Source organism: Mytilus trossulus, chromosome 7 (genome assembly GCF_036588685.1).
Source record: "Mytilus trossulus isolate FHL-02 chromosome 7, PNRI_Mtr1.1.1.hap1, whole genome shotgun sequence".
Classification (NCBI taxonomy): Eukaryota; Metazoa; Mollusca; class Bivalvia; order Mytilida; family Mytilidae; genus Mytilus; species Mytilus trossulus.
In genome coordinates, this window is record NC_086379.1 from 2903025 (window position 1) to 2909360 (window position 6336).

Here is a 6336-nt window from a genome sequence, read left to right on the forward strand (position 1 = left end):
ACACCCTTTTCTTTTTTAATTCGAATTGATTCGAATTAGCTAATTAGATTTATCCAATTCGCATCAAAAAGACGCTTTCGTCAATGCGAATTAAATGTTAACGTCGTTTGCATGGACAGTAAAGCGAATTTGACTCGCATTGTAATTCATATTAGGATTGACGTTAGGACGTAAAAAGTTCCGAATGCGAATTCAACTAATTCGAATTAGTTAATGCGAATCGAATTCGAAGTACGTGTGAACTCAGCATTACACAAATCTTAGCCGTTTTGATTCTAAAAAGTAATCCTCAATCAATTAGTATTTTGACAACGCAGCATTGATGGTGATACTGATAGATAGTTATGAGTGGCCGTTCATGTCATTTGCGCGATTATATACGCGTATATAATTTTCAACGCGTATATATACGCGTATATTGTGGTTTTCAACGCGTATATTGTGGTTTTCAACGCGTATATTGTGGTTTTCAACGCGTATATTATCGTTTTATACGCGTATATTGTTAAAATAAACACGTTTATACTTTATTCCAATTTATTTATCATATACGCGTTAATATACGCGTTGAAAACCACAATATACGCGTATATATACGCGTTGAAAATTATATTATGAGTGGCCGTTCATGTCATTTGCGCGATTATATACGCGTATATAATTTTCAACGCGTATATATACGCGTATATTGTGGTTTTCAACGCGTATATTGTGGTTTTCAACGCGTATATTATCGTTTTATACGCGTATATTGTTAAAATAAACACGTTTATACTTTATTCCAATTTATTTATCATATACGCGTTAATATACGCGTTATTTGCATAAATATACGCGTTAATATACGCGTTAATATACGCGTTAATATACGCGTTATTTGTGTTAATATACGCGTATGAAATCATTATATACGCGTTAATAAACATTCGTTTGTCTTATTGTTTTAACCAATGAAAGCTGCGTTCTTAAACTGGTTTGCATGTGACAATTGTATAACGGTCCGTGTAACACTTATCAAATCAAAGCTTTAAAAAGTTTTGAAATTTTAGATTTTTGGAATTTTGATCCAAGTTTTAAAATATCAAAATTTCAAATTGTGTTAAAGTTTTGAAATTTTGAAATTTTAACCAAATTATTAAAATATCAAAATGCTAAATATCGTTTATAAATTTGATAGTTGAGAAACTTGATCAAACTTTTAAAATACTAAACATAACGTGCAATTTTGATAATTTCACTTTTTGAAAGTTTTATTTTTTAAATGTGTTGAAGCGCTAACTTGTTTTAAAGTTTTTCATCGCTATTAATCAACTTATCTGGTTCATATCTAACATTAAAGGCATGGAGAATTTTTCTTTTGTCCTCTGCTGGCACAGAATATTATATCATCAAATTGAGGATCATAATAATTTTAATGTACCATTATCGAAGCCCCTAGTGGTAGTATCAAGTAAAAAAATAGTGACTATCTAAATATTGGTTTCCCAGAAGATTACTATTTATCGCTGATATAAACTTTGAAAACAATTTTCAACTTTCAAAATACCAACACCTACAACTGGATAGATGGGTGCTTAATGTAGTACAGCGGCAAATATTACATAAACATGAATGAAACGGTTGGGTGCTAAATGTAGTACAGCGGTAACTATTACATAAATATAAATGCTCGTGAAAATAATGTTTATGGTATACATTTATATATGATATGAAAGGTTTCAACTTTTACAAAACCAGAGCTATACGTTGGATTTAAAAGTTTACTTTATTTGGCCTTTTCAATTTCATTTGACTTTATTTGCCTTTTTAACTTAATTTGGTTCGAGTGTCAATGATAAGTCTTTTGTAGACGAAACGCGCGTCTGGCGCAAAAAGCGGCAAAATTTATAACCTGGTATCAATCTATGATGAGTTGTTGTAGATACCTTGTAACAATATCTTGGCTCCAATTTTGTGATATTGGATCTTAGTACCGTCTTAATTTCAGCGTAAATAAGATTATATTAAAAACCTCCCACGTTGTGGACTAGCACAACCTTAATTAGGACACCGTGCATTCAGTATCATGAAGCGCTTTTCTTGACCAACCTTCTTACAGAACGCTTAAAGCTGAATATTTAGGGCAAACAACTTACAAAGAATAGATAAAAACGTTTAAGATGATCGTTCATTCTGTACATGAAATGACATATTCTTTAGCCAACATGATTGCAGAAAGTAAGAAGTCGTAAAGCAAAACAGAAAAAAAAATGAAATCAAAAGAAGTAATACATCGTGTATTGGGCTTTTTTTATTGCTTAAGAGTTTAGTAGAAAATGTATATATACATGCTCAACATAACCATACTATATGAACTACTGCGAGTTGTTCAGTTTTTACTGTTACTCCTGTTTCTCCAAAAATATGGGTGCTAGAAAAACCAGCAGGTAAAATGGTCAATATCAGAGCCGTACGTCTGGTATCTTCTTTGAAGAAATATTAATTTTGTCATTATTTTTTCACCGCTTACAACTGTCCGTTTTATTTCATACATAAACTTTTAAGTATCAGTATGTTTTTAATTCATATTGTTTCTTATCGTTCCGCTTTTATTTCCTTTCGCTTTTTACAGGTATCCCTCTTATTGCCCCTTTTCTATTTTGATATTTTAAGCAAACATTTGAAAAATCAAACTTTCAAAAAGTGAAATAATTAAAATTGCGCGTTAGATTTAGTATTTTAGAAGTTTGATCAAATTTCTAAACTATCAAATTTATAAACGATATTAAGAATTTTGATATTTTAATAATTTGGTTAAAATTTCAAAATTTCAAAACTTTAACACAATTTGAAATTTTGATATTTTAAAACTTGGATCAAAATTCCAAAAATCTAAAATTTCAAAACTTTTTAAAACTTTGATTTGATAAGTGTTACACGGACCGTTATACAATTGTCACATGCAAACCAGTTTAAGAACGCAGCTTTCATTGGTTAAAACAATAAGACAAACGAATGTTTATTAACGCGTATATAATGATTTCATACGCGTATATTAACACAAATAACGCGTATATTAACGCGTATATTAACGCGTATATGATAAATAAATTGGAATAAAGTATAAACGTGTTTATTTTAACAATATACGCGTATAAAACGATAATATACGCGTTGAAAACCACAATATACGCGTTGAAAACCACAATATACGCGTTGAAAACCACAATATACGCGTATATATACGCGTTGAAAATTATATACGCGTATATAATCGCGCAAATGACATGAACGGCCACTCATAATATAATTTTCAACGCGTATATATACGCGTATATTGTGGTTTTCAACGCGTATATTAACGCGTATATGATAAATAAATTGGAATAAAGTATAAACGTGTTTATTTTAACAATATACGCGTATAAAACGATAATATACGCGTTGAAAACCACAATATACGCGTTGAAAACCACAATATACGCGTATATATACGCGTTGAAAATTATATACGCGTATATAATCGCGCAAATGACATGAACGGCCACTCATAGATAGTATACATAATTATTACACATGTTATTCACAATATGATCCCTTTGAGCATAAATGGTAATTTTCGAATTCACTTTAATTTTCGTTTTTAAAGGAGTGCATAATTTCAACAACAACAAAATTTATTGTTATATCCTGTCCCACCAATGACAGCTTGCAATCGAAAGGTAAAGAATGAGAGGTACTTGTTATTGCACTGTAAGGCTCCGCCACCAACTCTGATACATTGTACTAGAGGTTCAGTCATTTAATTCACCCACTTTTTACAAGGTCAAGAATAAAGCATTGATTGATTGTGTTGATTTGGATAGAATGTTAAATCTAAATTATGCTCCTCGAATTCAAGAAATAGAAAGTATTATACAAAAATGGTCAAAACAGTCGCTTACTCCGTTTGGGAAAATAACTATTATAAAATCTTTAATTATATCAAAATTGAATCATCTGTTCTTATCCATACCAAGTCCAGATGAAAATGTACTACAACAACTCAATGGTAAAATTTATGCTTTCATTTGGGATGGTAAACCTGACAAGGTAAATCGGAAGCTCTTATGTCAAGAATACTGCAGAGGTGGCTTAAAAATGATTAATTTAAGAAATTTTATACAAGGACTAAAATTGACCTGGGTTAGAAGATTATTTAATTCAAATTCAAAGTGGGTCAAATTATTTACTGCTACACAAAATATAAATTTTACAGAGTTGGCTTATTTTGGAACAACTAAAAAATTAGATAACGTTTTTTGGAAAGAAGTTATTTGTGCCTGGAAAAACATGTCGAGATTCCGACATCCTCGCTATTTTGAGGAAGTCATATCTTCATCTATCTGGAATAATGAGAACATTAAAATTGATAACGTCAGTGTTTATTATAGAAGTTGGGCACTAAACGGGGTATGGACTGTAAATGACCTTCTAGATGAGCAAGGAAATATATTGACTTATCAAAATTTTGAACAGCTATATTCTTTTAAACCCACATTTTTACAATTTTATGGTATTAAAGTAGCATTAAAACAATGGCTACAATCTATGGGAATCAACACCGAAAGGGAAAAACAACAACAAGCTCTGTTACCTTTTAATATTAACATTTTTTTCAAATCAAACAAAGGTTCAAAAGACATGTATAATATATTAAATCTAGGTGCGATACCAGTTGTAATAGCAGCTGAGCGAAAATGGGAGGGTATATTAAATAAAGTTATAGGGGATTGGAAAAAAATCCATAACTGTGTCACTAAAATTTCAAAAAATACCAAGCTCTGTTGGTTTCAATACCGAATTATTCACCGTATTTTAGGTACTAATACTTTACTTTTAAAGATGAACCGTGTACAGTGTAATTTATGTACATTTTGCAAGGAAGAACCAGAAACCATAGAACACTTATTGTGGGGCTGTCATATTGTAGCAGACATTTGGCACCATCTGAATGCCTGGATTTTTGAAACAACACATATTGAAATTCCACTTAATATAGATATAGTCATGTTTGGTCTTTATGATAACTATAAACTAAATTTTATAAAAAATAAAGTCATTTTACTAGTAAAGTATTTTATATACAGATCAAAGATGCGAGAGGAAAAACCTCATATAGAGGGACTTAAAAACTATATCAAAGAAAATTTGATTTTAGAAAAACATATTTCCTTAAAAAATATGAGTGTTAAAGATTATAACATGTACTGGAACCCCTGGGATAAAATCATTAATTAATTTAATATTGAACTATTTTATATAGATGTGCCTGAAATGTAATTTCCATTATCACTATATATTTTTTTTTTTATGAAAATGTTATACTTCATCCATATTTATATCATATCGTATTATTAGTTATTTATTTTTGTTTACTCTTTTCTGCTTGATTATGCCTATTTTTCTTGCTTGCTTTATTATGTGCCACTATAGATAATTTATGTAAATGCCTGATAATCCATGAATAAAAAAAATAAATTATAAAAAAAAAAAAAAGAATAAAGCATGCGTCATATATTTATCACTGGACGTAACACAATCAGTTGATCTTTATAGTTTGTCATTTTACTGTTGTTGGTAAAGAAAAGAATACCTTCACATTTTTTTTATTTTTTTTTATACCAAATCCTCTTAAACTACGTCTTATGAGGATTTGGTATAAAAAAAAAACAATTGCTTTATCATTTTGCCTCAAAATCAGCAGATAATTGACCACTTCCGGTTGATCTAAAATCATTTCGAGTCTTGAGTAATAAGTTAAAGAATTCAAATAACAAAATGTATGAATTTTGAGTACTTTTCATGAAAACAGTGCATAAATAGCTACTTCCGGTTTGTTCAAGGTCACTTCTGGTTGCCATTTTTCAAGGTCATATGTCACCCAACCTTTTGTTAAAGGTCATATGGCCTTATAACGAACCAAGTTGAAGATCTTCATTACAATAAAGCAAACCTTTTCCACTTGTTCTTTTATATATATCTTTAAACGTTTTTGAGAAAATACAAAAATAAGCCCAAATTGAAATTCAAAATTGAGAATATGACCTTGACCTTTGACCTTGACCTATTTTTCATTTTATTAGGGCAAAAGATCTCAAATCAAAAAATTCTAGGTCTCTTTCACTCTTGGTTTACAAGTTAGAAATGCATATCACTTATAGCAAATGCATAAGGGGGAATAACTCTCATATGGAGTGTTCATATCCCTTTGGTCAAAATAGGACATATCAAGCCAGGACACATATACCACTACACAAGGAATACTGGATACGAACTAACAGTAATTTAACATACTTAAACGAAGCAAGATCTTTT